Source organism: Nothobranchius furzeri, chromosome 6 (genome assembly GCF_043380555.1).
Source record: "Nothobranchius furzeri strain GRZ-AD chromosome 6, NfurGRZ-RIMD1, whole genome shotgun sequence".
NCBI lineage: Eukaryota > Metazoa > Chordata > Actinopteri > Cyprinodontiformes > Nothobranchiidae > Nothobranchius > Nothobranchius furzeri.
Window position 1 is genome coordinate 50878202 of NC_091746.1, and position 21422 is coordinate 50899623.

Sequence of the window (21422 nt, forward strand, 5' to 3'; positions counted from 1 at the left end):
CAGTAGCTTGTGACTGGGAGGCTGTCAGATACAGGGCTGCTGCTTAAAAGGTTACAGAAACAACATGATGCTCTGAGCAAATCACAAGATCTAGTCTGCAGGGTAAAAAAAAAGATTCGGAGGGAAACGGCAAGGGATTAACAGATTTAACAGATTTATAAACAATCTTTTTTTTTAATTATGCAGTATTTTTGGGTAATGATGAAAAGGTTGTAGCTATGAGAAAACAAAGAATGCATCCTTTAAGGTCACTTTTAAAGGAGGAAATGAAGCACGAGAGAACAACGACAGCATAACGTTTGGACCAGCAAACAAAAATTAGACATTTTTGAATTGTGGTTGCGGAGAATAATAAAAAAAAACAAGATGATGACACGGGCGGTATAAAACTGATGGTACTTCTAGAAACCTTTAAAAACAATTTGACCATGGCAAAACTAAAAGGTGTGTTGTAATCAGCATCAGGTGTATCTTTAATCAATCTGTCTGGTGAAAGGTAGTCACAGTGTTGTTCTAGCATTAGGGTGTGTACAGGCTTAACACAGACAGCATAAAACTAAGGACAGAGTTGTTTTAAGAAATTAGGAAGACAATCATTGACCAGCATGTTAAAGGTGAAGGCTAGAAGACCTTCTCCAAAGAGCAAAATGTGTCTTTAGCTACAGCTGCACACGTTATTTGAAAGGTTTAGGTTCACATGACAGATCCAATCTATAAAGTTTTGGAAAGAGAAAATTTCATGATGAATAAAAAAAAACGTTAACTCATTCACTGCCAATGACGACTAAAGTCGTCATTTGCATGTTTTTTTTTTTTACAGTTTGGGCATCGGAACGAGCCCCCGCGCTGAGAGAACAAACATCTCAGCTCTGAAGCCGATCTTCATTTGCATACGTCACATGTCACATGATCAGGAAGCAGTAAAAAATGGCCTTCCTGTAAAAAAAAAGTGAGGCATGAACCGGAATTCGACAAAGAATTATGAAAGAACGTATAACGCTCGAAACCCGCTTATTCTTCCTGATATAAGAGGTGAGTCTCCTCTTTGTTTTGGTTGTTTTGGCATCTACATCAGCCTAGCGCGCAACGTTCTGTCACTCTTAAAAAAACAGTAAAAACAGCGACAAACAATGGCAGTGAAGGCCTTTACTGATCAGGAAATGGCTGGCAGTAAATGAGTTAATACAGATTTAATTATTTTATCAACATGTGAAGTTTTAAAATATTCTTAATAAAGATTACTTTAAAGGAGTTGATTACTCTTTAAATCAATACATTTGCAGTGGTCTCTAGTAGGCATGAATGCCTTGCAGGCAGTACTCAGGGTACAAAAAAGCCCACAAACCCCTGGCTCAGCAGGGCCAAGTCTGTGACATTAAAGGAGAGCTTAACACGGTTTTAGAGCCTTATTATCTGATATTTGAACATCAGACTGGATAACAGTAATGCAGCTCTGCCACTGACTTCTACTGTGGGTGTTTTATCTCATAACTAACACTGGAGAGGTTCTGCCATGAGATTAAGTTTCTAATGCTAATGGTTAGCTTAAACTAGCCGAAATGTCAGCTGCTGATTACCAGACATTAAACCAACAACAGCCTTTGCTGTCGTGAGTCACGATGGGTGAGTCCAGTGTGACGTAGATCTGTCCAATTTTTTTATCCTAGACTTTCACTGTCTATTTTCTATCAGAAGCTGATGCAGGAGGTGCAGGAGACTATATTCATGTTCAGCCTGCATGAAAAACTGATTATAAACAGTAAATCACATCTTTAAAGCATTAAAAATAAATAAATACATTCAACAACAGATGCTATAGACTAGACATGTGATCCAGACTGGATAAATGAGTGTCTGTGAACGCAATGGAGATTTAAAATGCCTCTTAATTTATGCATATGTCTTCCTTCTTGTGTGAGTCTCTTGCTTAAACAGGACGAAACACAACCCCTCGTTTTCCACAATGCTGAGTAATCTCAGGCGATATGTCTGGCCCCTAAACATTGTATACAACACACAGTCCTGTCAGGCTAATTGACCACTCCTCCTCTTTCCCAGATGTCAAAACATTAGTGGATTTGCTCTGAGAGTAGAGCAGAAGACAGCCGGCTGAGCTAAGGGAGTTTCTTTTCCTCCAGGGACCACTTAAAATTTTGTACCGTAGGATGTCTAAATTAATGGGGGTGGGGTGGGAGCAGCTAGCACTAAAGCTTGCCGTTCTTATTTTGATTTCCTTCCGATACACTGATATCCTCACGACACACAAGAGAGGATTTAATTAAGCCCAAGTATTAACGAGGAAGTTCATCACAGTGTCATTGCTGTGTTTCCATACATTCAAATCATTTAAATGTGCAGCCACACCTGCGTTATTCATGAAAGTTCATTTTAAGCACTGCAACCTTACAGGAATGGCTCCTTTCCAATTATCCGCATCCTGTTTCTGCTCTACCTGACAGCTGCATTATTCAGGATTCTCCTATTTTAAATAACTAATGTTTTTTACAGTCAGCAGCTATACTGAAGGGTGTAGAGGGGAAAACTAGCAAAGAAGCAGGCTAAGTACAGATATGCATGATAGTTAATTTCAGGATATTTTTCCCCCCTTTTAGGATATTTTTAATACATGTTTGTCAAACCTATTCTTTTAGCTGAACTTTTCTTTAAGTTGTTTGTCTTTTCGAACACATGATTCAAATTTCACAAGTTTGTTTATTTAAATGTTTTAAAGTTATGATCAATATTGAAGATTATTTTTTGAATGGCCTCAGCTGGAGAAATAGAGATCAGTTCTAGCTGAGCTAACAACTAACCACAACAGAGCTGGTTAGGGTTAAATAATCTCAAACTTCATTTCAGTTATTTCAGATGCTACTTTATGATTATTAAATTGCCAGAAATATTTTAAACTCCATCTATCTGGATTTTCCGCAACCCATTTCTCAGTGTTTCCATGCTGGGGAGGTTGACTCCACTAAAAATAATAGCTTTTACCATAATGATCAATTAAATAGTACTGATACATGGTAAGGCTGAATGCTCATTTGTTTGGCTGCACTATCTCACTTGTGGCTATTGAGGTCAGCTGATCACCTGCTCCTAACTGTTCCCAAGGTGCATTATAAATCCTGTGCATGGGGAGCGAGCATTTTCTTATGCCGCCCCCAAACTGGACTGAGCTTCCTCTGCTCGTGAGGCAGGCCCCATAAAGTCCATTACTTTTATCTTGCTTTTGAACACTGATTTTATCATTGTATCTCACTGTTAGATTTTTTATGCTGTTTTTTGTTGTTGTTTTATGTTGTGTCTGTTCATCTCTTTGGTCAGCTGTCATGCTGTTTTAAAATGCGCTACAGAAAAATACTTGGTATGGTTTTCTGATCAAAAGTGAGATTTCAAACCACACAATCATGTAAATGGCTTTTACTCATATAGCGCCTTCTTAGGGTTCTACAACCCCCCACGACACTTTACAAAACAATCAGTCATTCACCCATTCACACACACGTTTACACGCTGGTGTGGATGAGCTACGATGTAACCACAGCTGCCCTGGAGTGTACAGGCGAGGCCTGCTGAACACTGGCACCACCGGTCCCTCCAACCATCAGCAGGCAAGGCGGGTTAAGTGTCTTGCCCAAGGACAAAACAGCAGCCTTCTCTGGTTGAAGCCAGGATCAAACCTGCAACCTTCTGGAAAACCCGCTCTACCTCCTGCAGTCCCATGTGATTGCCAAACCTGCGTTATTTTTGCAGTGCTCCTGACTGACCTAAGACCAAGGAAGCATGTGAGTGATTCTTGTCAGAGGGGTTGGGGAGCGTCATGGCCGTCTCCAGCTGCGCGGACAGATCTGGGCTGCTGGCGTTCACTGCTGTACATTGTGATTATTGATGTTTCAACATCTGTCAGAAAAAAATTAAAGTCACCATTCAATTGTAATCTAAAAGTGTTCAGTCCTAATTCATGGATACAAATAACACGCCTAATGACAGGGCTGGCTGCATTTGTAATATACTTTATATACTTTTTATTAGCAGTGCTATGTACTTCATACAGTAATAACCAAGGTTACATTTGGCTGCTGCTGTTATTTTCTAGTTTAGAGGCTGAAAGTTTTGTGAACCTTCTCCCTAACTCATTATTGCTGCAAATATCCAAAGAAATCAATGCAAATGCAACATTTAACCCTCCCACTGTCCTAATGGGTGACCCCGTGAGGAAAGTTGAACATTGAGCAGGATTGATGGTTCATCCATTGGGTCCATGTGGCAGGGGTGAGGAGTGAGCACCACCTCACCCCTGCCACATGGACCTCAAGGGATAAACCATCAATCCTGCTCAATGGTCAACTTTCCTCGCGGGGTCACCCATTAGGACAGTGGGAGGGTTAAACTGCAAGTTCACTGAGAAAACGTTTTTCACTTGCTAGTTTTGGAATATGATCGACCACTCTGGCTGAACAAGAGAATAGTCCATCCATCCATCCATCCATCCATCCATCCATCCATCAATCCATTCATTTTCTTCTGGGATATCCCGTCACCATTATAGTCATGTATCCGGTCCTGACCTATCACAAGCTTGTGGTCTCCATCACTTTTGACAGATAGTTAAAACGTTGTCTCTGTCGACCTCTGCAAGCCCGTCGAAGAGCCCATCCACCAACGCAAAACGGCATTGCGTGTCTCCATACCGACGCAGATGGAGCAACTCAACTGTCCAGGCAAAAAGTATCTGTGTCTCCAAACTGAAGCTGGTCAAAGAGCAATCTAAAACATCTTACAAAGATCAGAATGATTCCTTTAAGCTCATGCGTGCTTTATCTTGTATTGCATAACAGCAAGAATTAAATAATAAAAGAATATCAGCAACAGCAGACTAAATGTAAGGTACAGTTTTGTAAGCAAGGTCTGTAATTCTTTACGTGAAACACCAAACCTTCGGACCAAGGGCTTTCTGGACAATTTTCCATAATGTTAAAAAAATATATTTTGATTACAACAAAACTGACTGAGCACTGAGTGTTACTTGATCTTTGTAGCGCCTTGGTGGCATCTTTTTGCCTGTAAGGTGCGATTTATAAATAAAGTTGAGTTGAGTTGTGCATCTTTAACACTAAAATGCCATAGCTGAATAACATGGTGACTCCTTTAATCAGTAAATGTTTTTTTTCATTGATTTACTCTGTAATGTCCTGTTTCTGTTTTTTTCTAATATGCTACAAAACCTTTAGAAACCAATCAGCTATTAATCAATTCATTTCTAAATGAATAAGAAACATTCTGAAACACATAATTATTGCCTGATTAAATAAAAAGACCCATATGATTTTAAAGAATTTTACCATTTAGGTCTGCTCATGTTTAATTTTCACTGCATCTTGAACACAGAAGAGAACATGCCAAACGCGGCTCTATGGATGCAAGAAAGAAAAATAACAACACTGACGAATTGCTGTGGATTTATGTGACAGGTAATTTATTCTTGTTTGACTGATAAGAAAAAAAAACGAAGCAGTAAAGGCAGAGCTGACGTTGCAATCAGTGGTGATGTTTGCCGAGTAGAAGCTCAAACAAATGCAAACATCAGAGCTTTGCTTTTCTCTTTTTTCCCCTCACAGACAAAATGAATTCAGCCTCAACTGTTGCATATAAACTTTTGCTGAATATTTATAAAACCACACCCATAAAGCACACATGAACACACACACTGTGCATGCACATACATGCATGCACATGCAGCATCCCCCAACCACTATTTTTCCCCCCTTTTCTCATCCTCCCCTCTCTAGTCACAACTCACTGTCAACAGCGCAGGATTAGGAGCATTTGACTGGCCTGTTGCTTAGCAACAGTAACCATGGTATCCAATTCATTATGAAGACGGGGTGGGACAGGGAAAATGCATCAGGGAATGGCTTGATGGGTAAATGTGCTGTAATTATTATAGTGTATTTTCTGTCTTTGAGACTTGGTACATTTGAAGTGAACTGTTATCGTTCCACGTACGTCAATGTTTAAAGCTTTGAAGAAGGAGATCATAAAATTGTTGCTAGACACAGCAAGGTGTTGTTATGAAAGGACACATCTTCCTCTAAGATGCTGCTAAGATTTTTTTTTTCTTGCAAAAGCACAAAGACTTCCAGCGCCAAACTATCTGTGATTATTGTGCTAATGCTAGGGTGACCATACGTCCTCTTTCCCCACATGTCCACTTTTCACTCTATGACCGGGGCGTCCGGGGGATGTCCTACATTGATCCAAATGTCCGGTTTTTCATCCTGGAGCAGGGATCGATTTATGGGGGGCTAGATATCTTTCAGGGAAAGATCCAGTTTCTACCTATATTACAATATTTATGGACTCTCAGCGTAGCGGGATTCTCTTGAGCGGAGAGGACGCAGAGCGCTGATCGTTGGTGCGCCCGCTGCGTCCGGTGCACGATACATTCTCAAGGTGGTGCAACAAAACTTCATTATTAACACATGATTGTTCATATCTGTTTAAATCCTCTGGTACTCTGTCTTTAAATCATTCCTGACGTGCTCCGCTCATTGTGTGCTGCGGTGATTTCACCTCACTGACGCAGCGGTCAGGAGATCCCTTTGACCTGCTCAAAAGTAAGTGATGATGTGATAAAGCAAGAATTCAGGCAGTAGTTTTTCTAGAGAGTTTAGAGGAGATGCAGGGAGATGAGAGACAGACAGGACAGGAAAATAGTTAAATAAAAACAAGAAAACAAAACAAAGTGTTGAAAAGTAAAATGTAGGTAGATTTATCTCCATTACACGTTTTAGAAAACAATAAGTTACACACATGTAATATTTATACATTTGATACAATTCAGATTATCTGAATCAGATAACCTTCAAAACTCAGTCACACACCCAGGGCCGCTTCAAGGCATTTTGGGGGCCAAGGCAAAACGGAACACCCCACCCCCCAATCACTGGGTTCCCCCCAGAAACCTCTATGTAATGCCTACCCTGTCCAGGAGTGTTAATTATACAGTTTTTATAAAAAAAAAACTCAGGCATCACTGACATGTTCTAATATTGTCAGATGAAAAACAAAACTGTTGGACACGCTGTCTCATCTGCTTCTTTTCCAAACGCACAAAAAACTGTCAGTAACAAAACCATTTGAAAGCCACTATTTGTGGATTCTCTGAAAGTTTCCATGGAGTCCATGACAAACTTTTATTTTTCATCACTGACCCTATCGTTTTACCTCTCAGCTGAAACAAGCATCCTTAATAATCTGTGGACAGGAAGCTTACTGATGCTGTAGTAAAACAAAAGGTATAATAATTTTGTATTACAGTTTTTATCAATTGTTTACACACATTTTCTGGTACTTGAGACACTATGACCACAACATGTAACCAATTCACCAACCCCCTTAACCAATTCTGCTAAACTACAAGCACAATTCCTGCTTTGAACTCAAATTGCAAATCTAAAACACACTTTTCTCAAAACACTACACACAATTCTCTGCTGTTGGCACAATGTTCATTCAGAAAATATCTTGTTCTCACAAGGAACACGCTGCTATACAAATATGCACACTGACTCATCACAAGGGCTAACACCCGTCACACAGTTTTACAATCAGCAATCAGGGCTTTAGCATAAAAGGGCAACAGGTGAGCTCTCCTGTGTTGGAGCAATGGATGCCAACATTGGAAACAGAGGCAGAGCCAGAGGAGTGAGAGTAAGGGAACATCACAATGTGTGCAGCGCTTGGCTACCATGGCATCATCCATCACCATGCTACCCTTGGTCCCTACAACTCCGCACATCTGATCACATTCCTGGACACCCTACACAACCCACTCATTCCACCAGACCAGGTAGATGGTCCAGAACAGCCCAGGTACGTTGTCATTTGGGACAACGTAAGTTTCCACAAGGCTGCTGTGGTCGTAACTGGTTCACTGGCCACCCACGCTTTTTAGTTGTTTATCTCCCTCCATATTCTCCATTCCTCAATCCCATTGAGGGATTTTTTCCTGCATGGAGATGGAAGGTGTATGACCAACAGCCACAAAGTGTTCCAGTCCTGCACCTTTAATGCATACATAGTTTGCATCCCTCCATCACATGCTGCTACTACCCTATTGCACAATTGATCATTTTCGAAAATCGCCTGCACTGATAGCTTAATTACTGATTCACCAGGATACAGTCATATTTTATTTGTTGAGTTATCTGAGTATTTCTCTTGCACTATCCTATTGTATACTAGTGTACACTATTTTTACTGTATATATCGTATATCTTATATCTGTTTCACCTGTTCCTTTGTCTCTCCTACTGCTTTGAGCATGTACATGACACAACAATTTCCCTCGGGATAAATAAAGTTGTTCTTATCTTAATTAGGTCATGTCCTCGAGAATGTGGTTCCAGCCATTAGTTTAGTTGTGAAAACTCGATACATTTTTATTCCTTAGCACATTTTTCAAGATTTTAATTTAAAGGGAGACTAGGCAGTTTTGGCGTGCTTTTATCATGCCTAGTGTCTGTTTAGTAGAACCGAAAGCAAATCTCTTCACAGTGCATTTGTCTTTTAAACACCTAAATCTCACAGCTGAACTGTCTCCCCAGCCTTTCCTCCTGTCTACAGGAGTGGTTCATCACTAAATTCAACAAATCAGCTGAGTTCATGATCGAAAACATGCAGGAAAGCAGACTGCAGAACCAGGTATGTTAGCTCATTTTATTGCTAAGTATAACCAGAGGTGGAAAGTAACGAATTACATTTACTCACGTTACTGTAATTGAGTAGCTTTTTTGTAAATTTATACTTTTTAAGTCGTTTTTAAAATCTGTACTTTTACTTTTACTTGAGTAAGTTTTTAAAAAAGAATTGTAATTCGCTACATTTTAAATCATATCCGTTACTGAGTAAAAATAAATTGTAGGCTTAATAAATTAAAAATATTACGTGAAGCAGCGTCGGAACGGAAAGAGACACCTGCATGAGTGCCACGTCTAAACCGGGGGGGGGTACACGCTTTATGAGGACAAACAGCCATTTTTACTGCAGTTTTGCTCAAAAACTTCAGTCCCTGTGATCCACTCGCTGTTTACCTCCTCTCTCCTCTCCTCTCCTGTGGGTTGGAACCCGCACCTTCGCGCACCGTTGTGACGTCATCAGAATTCTGCTCGGTTCGGTAGCCAGACTCGGTTCCGTGTTTGAAATGTGTTTCTCTACCGCACACGGAAGCGACATCATGAGTCCACCATCGTGATGGGAGTGTCAGACAGGTTTAAGGGGGCGATGGGGTGTGTGTGTTTCCTAAAGTCCACAACAACCTCCGCTGCAGTGTGTGTGTGTGTGTGTGTGTGTGTGTGTGTGTGTGTGTGTGTGTGTGTGTGTGTGTGTGTGTGTGTGTAGGACTGCATAAGACAGCATGGATTCATCAAATCCATGCATCCTATATCTTGGCTGAAGTAATGGCTCAGGAAAATAACTTATATTTAATGAACAATGATGTCTCTGCAGTGTTTATGATAATGTTTTATCTTATATTGGACCTATTTTTGGTCTGGGAGGTGTAACATATCATGATACAAGCCTTTTAAAACACGTTAAAGTGTTACAAGAGGAGATAAATGCATGAATTTAAAGTTCATGTTTGGAGACCAACCTTCACAGTTTGGAGGCTCACGCTGGTGAGGAGACACCATTAGTTCTAGTAACACCTGGGCTCCCAAGGCCTATTCTGACAGGATGGACGTTACGGGACCCTTAAGGATTCCAGTTGGATGATTGGAGGATTATTTAGGAGGATTGGAATGAACAAACTGATTTCAGTGGTGAAGGGTTAAAGGTATTGGCTCGGCATTAAAATTGTAGAAATGCAAAATAACTACACTTTATTATCTATATAAGCATGTACTGGGTCCAGTTTTTTATTTTATTAAGGACTTTTGTCATAAATCATTACAGAAAATTCAAATCCTCTCCTCCAGACAGTGAAGAACTGTGTTTCGCATACGTCACTCCAGCACGTAAAACAAGCTAGCTGCTGATGCTAGTATTGTGAATCACTGTTATTTGTTTACTTTCATGCTCCTAATTATTACGTAAAATTGCGTTTACAGCTGCAGCAAAAGGTCTGAGCCATGTGTCTGTGTCCTACACGCATTTTTAAATAACAGGTCTGATCTAAAATAATAACCTACATCTATAAATCCATCTAGAACTGCACCGCTACTTCTGGACTCTAGACAAGTGCAGTTAGCAGGACTGCAGCAACACTGCTAACCGTGTTAGCTCCGGTAAGGAAAGAACAAGTCCTTTGGGAAAGCTACGACACACACACACGCACGCACTCACTCACTCACTCACTCACTCACTCACTCACTCACTCACACACACACACACACACACACACACACACACACTCACACACACACACACACACACACACACACACACACACACACACACACACACACACACACACACACACACACACACACACACACACACAGCTCATCAGTTCAGAAGGGAAAATTCATGGACTTGTGACTATAACCTAATTTATGTTACTAGTTTGCAGTATAACTGCCTTTGTACTTCAATATGCATATTTGTTCATTTAATTTTTAAAAATGGCCACTTTGACATTTATACCCCCATTGTCTTTTTTTAACTATTCAGAAGAGCCCGTCCTTGCACAGTCAAAAAAGTAACTAAGTAACTTTTACTCTGACTACATTTGAAATAAGCTACTTTTTACTTTTACTTGAGTACATTTTGAGGCATGTAATTTTACTTGTAATTGAGTAAAATTTCATGAAAGTAATTATACTTTTACTTAAGTACAACATTTTAGTACTCTTTCCACCTCTGAGTATAACAGACCGCAGTCATCTGAGGGGCTCAGAGTCGATCCGCTGCTCCTCGTTGAGGTGGCTCGGGCATCAAGTTAGGATGCCTCCTAGATGCCTCCCTGGTGAGGTTTTCTGGCCACGTCCAACCAGGAGAAGACCTAAAGGAAGACCCAGGAAACATTGGAGGGACTGTGTCTCTTGGCTGGCCAGGGAGCGCCTTATGATTCCCCGGAGGAGCTGGCCCAAGTGGCTGGGGAGAGGGAAGTCTGGGCCTCCCTGCTTAGGCTGCTGCCCCCATGCTCCGACCCTGGATAAGCGGATGACAGTGGATGGATTGATGGTATAACAGACCGGACAGAAAAGTCTGAAGTTGCAATTGGAATTTTCTGGCCACAGGGGCGATAGGGGCTGGGTGGCCTTACATTAACCTTGTAAAGGGTCATTTAGCACGTACTGACTCAAGAAAACGATTTAATGATTTGCTTGCGTCTTGTTCCTCATCTAGAAATCTGTTGTCTTCATTTCTATTTCTCTCATTAAATCAATAAGCATGAGCTGGTGGAAAATGTGTACCAATGACTCAGAAACGTGTGCATGACTTCTGAGTAAAGTCAGTTTGACATTCTGCTTTTGAGCTCCAGATGAATATCATCAGTTTAAATGATTCGTAAAAGAAATGCTGCACACAAACCTTTAGCACTATGAATAGATGACCATCAGCAAATGATCAGTATTTATTGTGGTAATTTATTTTCTATTTCTATTTTATTCTTTTTTATGAATTCATCACAAGTAAATGGTTTGTGGCAAATTAAATGTGATCATTTTGGACTCAGAGTTGATTGCTAACAAATTTCTGCCTATTTTTCGTTGGAAATGTGTGTAATATTGTCTCACACTGTGATGAATGACACAGTTTGGATATTAGGAGGTAGATTTCATTACTTACAGACATGTGATACTGGTTATGGGTAGTGTTTGTTTTCCACCTCTGACCAATGTTTGGCATCAGCACGTTATAAAAGCACATTTCTCACATCACGGATGAGTTCAGAAAAAAAATACACTACTGGGTTAAAGGGGATCTGACATGATTAATATCAGTGTCATTAGTGTCACTTCCTGATTGCATTTGGTAACAAACTACTTCTCTTTAAAATAAAATAAAAGTGCAAACAATGTTTTGTCCCTAAACGACTTCGTCAAGGTCGCAGGGATGGGTTGTGGGGGTGTCGTCTATCACAGGACCAACACAGAAATGCACAAACACATCACTCACACATGCTTTCGCTCCTAAAATCAATTTAGAAACAACAGCTAACCTAAAATGGTTGTTGAGAGAAAATAAATAAACAATATGTAGAGAAAACCCACCTGAGGGCATGCTATTGCAATTTGCAATAATTGGTTGTTAGGGAATGTCTCTGGATTCAATCCGCAGCCACAGCTTCCACACAAGGATGGGCTAAAATCATTGTACATTATGGGATTTATAGAATTATTGATCATACAGAGGGTTAAATTCTCCTACAAATACAATAAATATCATACGTCTGGCAACACTGACAGGGAATGATGTACTCGTTAAGTCTAATTTATACTTTTCTGTCAGCTCAACTGTGGAGTCCTGCATTGACGGAGAGAGATGTTTTCCATTCGGACTTCTCTGTTGCCTGGGAAGAGTTGCAAAGCCATTCTCCACCATGACAAAAGAGATTGTAGCGCATTTCTGTGGATATCCTGCCACCCCTGCAGTAATGTCAGTATTTACTATTACATTTATGTATTTCAGAGACTTTTTAACACTGACACACATGTCCCTCGTTCTCCTCAGCCTCCTCATGCAGTCGTCACTTTTAAACCCACATTTCCCGTAGTTTCCATCTGTGAATAAAAAGTTTGCTGTGCATCTTTGTACTTTTTCGTTCACGGTGTATTAGCAATCACACCGTCTGACTTTTTTGTCTCATTTTATTGTTCTTCAGTCTGCTGCTAAATATCTTCAACACTCTTTTTGTTCTCTTGAGAGGGGAATGGTGGTGCTCTTGACAAATTTTAAGGAAGTAGTGTGGAGCAATCATGGATGTTTTCATCTAATTCCACTCATTGGATCACATCAGGATTAGACCAGTTTACCATCATCACTGCTGTTGACCTGTCATCGGGTTTTATGTATTGTAATATCACCAGCTGTGTAAATCCCTTCTGCTGTGGCGTTTAACAAATACCGGAGGGTTTGGAGATCAATAAAGAGAATTCCCAAATAACGAAACTCTTCTACGTTGGTGCGATGATGTTTAGACACACGTTTGCAGGAGAAATAAACAAACCTTGTGATCAATGTTGAGAAATCTTCTCCCTGCTCTGTGATCCTCTACAGAAACACACTTTATTGCTGTAAATAAAGCTTGTGATTTGCCATGTTGAGGACAAATTGCTGGTACAGACATGAGACCATTAGAGCATAACTTTTAATGCTCATATACGTGATAACATGTTTATGAATGTTTGTTATTCCTATGTGCCTCTGAGGATTCACAACATTTCTGAACACTGGTACAATATTTCCTTTGTTTGTGCTTCCATGCTCCCTTCAATGAACATAACTAATGAGTTAATTCTTTATTGTATTCACGGAACATCACCCTCCGGGAAAAACAACCATATCTGTCCTATAACTTATTTGACCTGGGTGACTATGTGAACAAATGAACCATCATTTTCACTGATTAAAGCCTCCAATCTTTTACATGCATTTGAACCTAAAGGTAACAGTTGAACATGAAGCAAGACAATGTGTGGATGGGTGTCACTTGAATCCCATTAGACCCCACGTGTCAGGTTGGTGAAAGCAAATGGATGGAATTAGCATTAAAAGCAGAGCAGTGTGTCCTACGATCCTCTAATCCTGACCGAGACTTTTCTGCTGCCTTGATCAAAGGAAAATCTACTCCTCACGGGTGCCTGATTATGACATTAAATGGGGAGCTAAATCAGAAAGATACAAATCTAATCAATCGCAGCTATGCCACAGTAATTGAGTTTTTATATTATTACAGTAGATGCATTAGAGCTGGTGGTTCAGCTCAGTCTGACACACAGATGGGCCTTTTCTCACGGCACTACTCGGCGTGACTCGGAAGGGTGCGGTTCGGTCGATTGCTTTTTCCAACAGCACGATTCCGCATTTCCCCCGTACTTTTCAGTCCCTGCTCCGTTGTGGTTCCAAGGGCTGGCGCGGGCCAGAATTATTACTGTCAGCCGCTGGTTGGCTAGGGGGCGGAGTCAGTGTTTGGCTGGAAGCTTTCTGGCTGCTGCTTCGCTGCCTGCAGCCATTTCCTGGTTCAGTGTGAATAAAAGCCATAAAACTGAGCAGAAATCTCAATGTCACCAACATTATTTTTTATTTGGCCGAGTTGTTTCTGTGTAGCACAAAGATCACCTCACTGTTTATTGATCACCTCATGTTGTTTTTGTCTCAAACCACTTTCTGTCACAAAGCTGGCAGGGAAAGCCAACTACACTGAGGTGAGCTGAGTTAACCCACGCTGTACTGAACTGTTTTAGGCTGAGTTGAGCTGCTGGAAAAGGCCTAAAAGTGTTAACGATTGGAAGTGTTCCAGTCCTGCACCTTTAATCACTTTAATTATATTTTCTTGCCAATCTCAGATAAATCCGGAGCTTGTGGGGAAAAAAGGGAGATACTCACCTTTGTTTATCTATAAACTACATACCGTAACTGTACAAGCGTTTCCTAATGAAGCTGACAGTGGCGGCTGGCCAGTAGAGGGCGATAGGGCGCCGCCCTTCCAGTTTCCCCACTGTTTTTAATTTTTATTTAAAAAAATAAATAAATAAAATTAACAATAATCACATATTCTAAGTTAATTGTGTGTTTTGTAACAAAAATAAATCATATATATATCTATATTGGTCTCTGCCGGTCTCTGCCGATCTCTGCCGGTCTCTGCCGAGCGATGGAGGCTGTGTGCTCTTTTTCAATCGCCCAAACAGGACGAGACCAGCTGTCCAATTGCTGACAAGAAAATCAAAGAGTAGGAATGGGAATGTATCCAATCAGCGTTGACGTTGTTTCAGAACGTTTCAGAAGCATGATGGGTGATAGAGCTACCGCCAAGGTAAACCACCACCAAATAGTTCCCGAGCGCGGCTTGTCTGCAGCTCACCGCTCCCCCAGGGGATGGGTCAAATGCGGAGAATAAATTTCACCACACACCTGTGTGTGTGTGTGACGACTAAATGGGACTTTAAGGCTTTCGTTGGTGTTCGGTAGAACTCGGAGAGTCTCGACTCCAGCACGTTGTTGGTCGTGACTCGTGACGCACATGGAGCAGACGCAGACATGGACGCCAGTGAGCCTACAACCAGGATACCGGATCTCAGCAGCCACTGAATTCAGTTCGGTCTCTTCTCCAGTATCCGTTCGAGAGGAGAACTATGGTGGAAAAACTTGATGTCAAAGAGCTTGGACCAGATCAGCCCGACGTAAAGATAAGCCAGCAGGACAAGGAGAGAGGTAAACTGTACACACGACGCTTCTCCCAAAATCGGTACACCAGGAAGCAGTGGCTAGCTGGATGCAATCACGCTAATGCGTTATTTTGCTTTCTGTGTTTGTTATTCAAAACGGCTGGGATCCACAGAAGGTGGATGTGGAACTTGTGTCTCATTGGGGACTCCATTCCTTCTCTGACTGAGGAATGCAGCGCATCAGTGCAGCAGCCAACAAAGAAACGGAGGACGTTTGGACAGGGAGAACAGCAGCTGGGTGCAGAGGTAAGCTGTACATTACATTTCTGTAAACAAGACAATCAGAATCAGAAATCCTTGGTTGTCCCACAAACCGGGACATTTGTTAAATAACATGTTTAATGTGCAATAACTGTAAAAACTAATTTCAACACACATACCTATTATACATATTTAATCACATAAATGTGTATTTCAAGTAAATTTGGACATACATCAATCTGATTCCATTTTACTTGTTACACTTCTGCTGCAGCAAACAAATTTCCCAGCTTTTGGGACAATAAAACATTTCTGATTTGTCCCAAAAAGTGGGAAATATGACATTTGTAAGAGGATACTGATGACATTATTTCCTATTAAATTGTTTCCACTTTCCATAAGTCCTAACAGTGTAAATTTCTGGCATTTTGTCTAAGTAGTGTTTACTACCATTACTGTAACAGTGACCTGCTCATAATTTTTCGTGTTCACTCAAATGTTGAAATTAAACAAAATGTTTTTGTTACTTGCCTCTTGCATTGCCTATTTACCATTTATGGTCATGTTATTTTATGTGCAATTTACAGTAATGCAGTATTTTTCAACCTTGGTCTGCAAGGCAGCGTGCCAATAGTCAGACACACCTGGATGAATCAGTTTGTCCAATGATGTAAGACAGGAAATAAAAGAGCTGTGCTTAATTCAGGAAATAGTGAAGTTGTGCACAAAGCTCAGAAAGCACAAGTTTGTTTAAAAAAAAATAGCACAGCCCCACCAAAAATATTTTTCACCAGCCGCCACTGGAAGCTGAACTACAAGGAAGCAATTGATAAAGTGAAGGCAGAAATGATGAATCCCAAAAGATAACCGATTTTAAAACCTACATTAAATAATAGCTTAGGTAATAAGTATTTTTATGTATTTTGTTGTTTTACCTACTCTGGAATGCCTTTCAGATACATTTAGCCCTTTTCCCTCATCAATCCATAAAAGTTGTTTTTTCTTGTACTACTTAACTTCCGTGGCTACACGGCACCTCTACAATCTGCTAATTCTCACAGGTACAACCTCACACTTTATTCTGTGAACTCAATTAACACCATAGTACATTTTCTCCTCAGTCTTTATTTTTAACCTATACAATTAATTGATTTTATGTTCCAGCCTGGCGCAGCCTACGCCCTGCTTTATCCAGGTAACCCATGGATTTGTCAGCATAGTTTTGTTTTTAGTGAGCACAAACTTTCAGCTATTTCTGGAGTAGCAGGGAAACATCCAGATAAACCCGGAGTAAATTAGGTGCAACTGCACAGGTGTTCCTAAACGCAGATAAGAGAATGGGTATGCTATGGATAGGAAATCCTTGGAATTCCACAACTGATCGAAAATCGCTTTCATAGTTGAGATTATAAACTAAAATAAAAGCATTTCACCACTTTTATTTATTCAACATTTGTGTGTATTCAGTCTGGACCCACTCCCATCCATAAACAACTCTGGATAAGCACCATGATTGGAGTTAAGTCTTTCAAGCTGTGTATATAAAGCTGAGTGGATTCTGGTTACTCCCCAGAGCAGGACTGAGAACATGTTCATTTGAATTTAAATTTCTATATAGCTGTGGTTGAAAACATCTCATTGTAGATTCTCCAATCCCTTCTGAGTGTTCTGTAGCTTCTCATGGGCAGAACTTAATCTGAGACAGTGGCGTGTGTGTTTTACCAGTCATACACACTTGAATGAAAGCAGCAGCAGCTGTGCACCTGCGACACAAACACGCAGTACTAACAATGTGTGTTTTATCAACATAAAAAGGTTTCTCCCATTTGCATCCTTGATTCAAAATTAGCATTATTTGTCCTTTTCTGATATATTTACTCCCAGGAAATTTGCTTTAAAGGATTGTTTTTGTGCTGAAGCACAATATATTTTGTTGTTTTAGTCACAGGATGGCAAAATAAACAAAGCTCATATGTGATGTTTTATTTCATAGTTCAAACACACACCGAGTTTCTTGTGTTCAGTGGTTTTAAATTCACTCATAATAATATTACAGATAATTTTGATCACCAGCAAAAGCATCTCTTCTGGACACCGAGTTCTCCACTGAACCTGAGTCACATTACTGGAGGGTGTGGTTCAGGTGGAAAGTATATTTGATGAGAGAGCTTAGTAGTGCTGTCAGCTTCAGTGGGATGCTAAGTAACTTTTTCATATATTTAAATCATTGCATTGGTTAAAGAAATGTCAGTCGGATCCCGCTGCCCTCTGTGGCTAGAATGTCACAGTTGCAACTCCAGAGTTGCTGGTCCTCTACCTGCTGGTGGAGGGAGCTGTGGAGTGGAGAGGAGCTGACATGGTGGAGCAGGAGTTTGCTTCCAGCACGTGTCTTGTATGGTATAGATCATGAGCACAGCTGATTTGTTTGGTTTAGTGATTAATTGCTCCTCAAGTAACTAGTGAAGGCTGAAGAGATATTTCAGCTGTTAGATTAAGGTGTTAAAAAGACAAACTCACAGTTAGGAGATACTTTTAACTTTTGGTTAACACAGAGAATTATAGCGGACAATAGGGGGTGCTAAAAGCAAGCAAAACTGCAGAGTGTGCCTTTAATTTCACTAAAGTTTGCTCAAAGAAAGAAGACAGTCCTCTATCCCAGCTATTGAGAACAAAAAGAAGCAGCAAGTATGCTGTGTGTAACATGCTGTATACGCATGTATGGTGTGTGTACATGGGATCATCTGATCAATGGTTCGGTGTGCTGAGGAGGATTCTGGATGGTGATCGAGCTGCGTTCCCAAATGGTTAAACCACTTCCAGCTTGGTGGGAAGCAGGTGGGTGTCTATTTGCTGCATACGTTTCTATTCCAATGTGTCAAGGTAAAGTTTCAATTTGACTGAATCTTGTGGCAAGATTTTCACTGCACTGAGCTCACCTGACAGGACCTCTACTCTGATATGGTGATTCTGTGTGAGGACTGAGCTGAGTGGTTAGGGTTAGGGTTTGGTGTGGAGGCAGGGTTCTTGACAGAACCTAAACTGTAAAAAAAGACAGCCTCAAAAAGTTGTTTTAATTTATTTTTCCTATTTCACTCCCTGTTAAGTTTTGATTGGTAAACTTAATTTTGTGTGTTTTGATATTGAAATCTTAAAATTGCTTGTTATTTCAACAACTTGTTATATTATCTTCATTTTTGTGCGTTCAGTCACCTTAAACTGCAATTTATAGATTAAAAAATGTCCCCGCCCACTGTGAAAGCTGCAGTGGGCGAGGCACATTGCAAGTAGTCATATTCTTAGTTATTTTGTTATAATTTAATGTGTTTACGCATGTTTATGGTAAGGGTTTTGTTGTTCTTAGTTATTGCTTTGTTCCATGTTCCAAATGTGGAGTTATTTGTTGTTGTCATGTTGGCATCATAAGTGAGGAAGGAGGTTGTAGGAATAAGAACGTTGTGCCATTCCACTTCACTGCATTAAATAAAGGGGTGGTTCACACAAAATGCTCAAGAGTCTTCTCCTTGTGTTCCACTCCCACTGCAGTCATGTGGTGTATGAGGCACGAGTTAGCCAGCACTTTTCACTGGGTGATTCTCAAAGCCAAGGAACCTCGCCTTGATGTCTTGGCCCCACCCCGGTTACCTAGGAGATACGTCATCAGGAGCTGCGAAGACGTGTTCCAATGTTCATGTTCTATCGAGGCATGTGTTCTTCAATTGTTAGCCGTTTAGCTAGCTGAGCAAGGATACTCAGGAGGTGTCTTGTAGCCTAGCCTGGGTCAAAATTTTCCCAAATTACACTGCACTATTTTCAAAAGGATGGCAGATCAGAAGCCAGCAGCTTCGGAGGCAAATTTCAAGTTTAAAAGTAAGTCAACTAATTTAAAAGGTTTTTTTTAGATCCAAAGAAGTTATCTATGGTTGGTTAGTTGCTTACTAGTTGCAGCTTTGGTGGCTAGCGGGTAGTAACTCACATATATATTTAATTTCACAAATATATAAACAATTTAAAGAGTAATTGGCTTGACATATTTATATTGAAGCTTATACGATTAAAATATAATGTCATCTCCCATATCACGTAATGTTATGTGCCTGCCCTGGAAGCCACAGTCACATGATGAACGCCTGTTCCATTTAACCGTTTTCTTTGACCAAGGAAGTACAGTGTCCTTGTAAGCAAGGTGCCTGGTGGCCAGGCACCTTGACATTGAGAAACACAGTGTTGCTGTTAGCTTCCTGCATCACCCTTTGCCTGTATGGCCAGCCTAAGTCATGCCCATCAACTTCCGGACCATGGGTCCCCTGAAAAATGAAAAAATGAATGCAAGTCAATGGGGCTAAAAACATTATTTCTGATTCCGCTTGTTATGTTCTATGGATTTCACATATGTTGTCCGTGAATTTAAAAAATGCATTTTGATACCAATAAAGTGCTTATTTTTGCACTGGAGGAAAAGCTATTTTAGGTTTTGTATGAAAATAAGTCCGGGACTACAATTACGCTTCCTGGAAGTGACGTCATTGAACCAGACATGGAGAAAAACAGAGGGAAAATGGCTGTAAGTTCAGTGAACTTCAAATCCTTCCTTCAGGAGGAAAGAACCACCATAAATCTGGACATTTGGTAAGTAGCAGTTACGCTAGAGGAGAAGATATTGTGTGGTGACGTCACATATGCGAAGTGACGATGTTTGGTTTGTAGTCATGCTAATTATGAACTTTTACAAACTGATAAATCTCAAAGTACGTGACAGGTGTGATGGAAACACCCATCATTAGTTTTCATTTAAATTGCAGTACAACATATGTGCAATCCAGGGTCTAAAGCAAAGCAGATTAGAAAATGGCGTTTTTAGCCCCGTTGACTTGCATTGATTTTTTTCATTCTTCCGGGGTCCCATGAGCCGACCGGAAAGGGAGGAGACTTTAGGTCCCTGCTGGCATGACAGCTGGTAACACGAGTTCAAACAATTATTCTATTTGTCCAGTTAACATTAACTTGTAATTTGAATGGACAACCATCAATGTCTAACTTAAATTTATAAGTTAAGATAAAGTAGAACTGTGGGTATGTTTAACAAGACAAAATGTTTTTCCACTTGGTTATCTAACAAGATTTGTTGTTTCAACTCACAATATAATATTATAACAATGCATAGTTATTATTTATCATATTTGTACAACTTGACGTTTAGAGTTGAAAGAAAGCATTAATTTAAGTTGACATGATTCTCCAATAATAAGACAGTAGCTAGATTTCTCCCTAGTGGCTTTCTAAATATAGTAAAAAGTCACTAAGTTGGCCACTTTTTTACTTTTTAAAAAGAACAACGTTCCATTTGTTTACATTGAGGGAATAAGACTTAAAACTGGGCAGATGTTTTTTGTTCCAGCTTCAATTTAACATTTAGCTGTCTAGTAAAAAACAATGAATTAGTTGATGGGGCTAACTAGTAATGAAATACTCCATTACCACAGATCTACTGTGGCTGCATGTTTGCTGTAATAACTAGAGGCATCATGGTTCAAAGGCAAGGAAACTCAACACACAACATCTTTTGGAAACAAAGAACTTGTTCCAATGTAAAGCAAATGAGCCAGTTTTCATATTTTTGTTGTTTTATAAAGATTACATAGATTTTTTCCCCAATTTCTTTAACTTAATATCACGTATAATACATATTAAATATGTATTACATATAAAACAACACATTTCTTTTTGTACTTACAGTCATTAGATAAAAAATCATCTTGTAAAATAAAAAAGGATTCAAAAAGTAAGATAAACTAACTTCGAACATAAATCTGCCATTATGTA

General features: G+C 40.1%; 1 protein-coding gene across 1 annotated transcript in view; it reads right to left on the bottom strand.

Annotated features, from left to right (window-relative positions):
* gnaz (guanine nucleotide binding protein (G protein), alpha z polypeptide) overlaps window positions 1-21422 on the bottom strand; it is a 51672-nt gene that overhangs the window by 5071 nt on the left and 25179 nt on the right. The window lies entirely within an intron of this gene.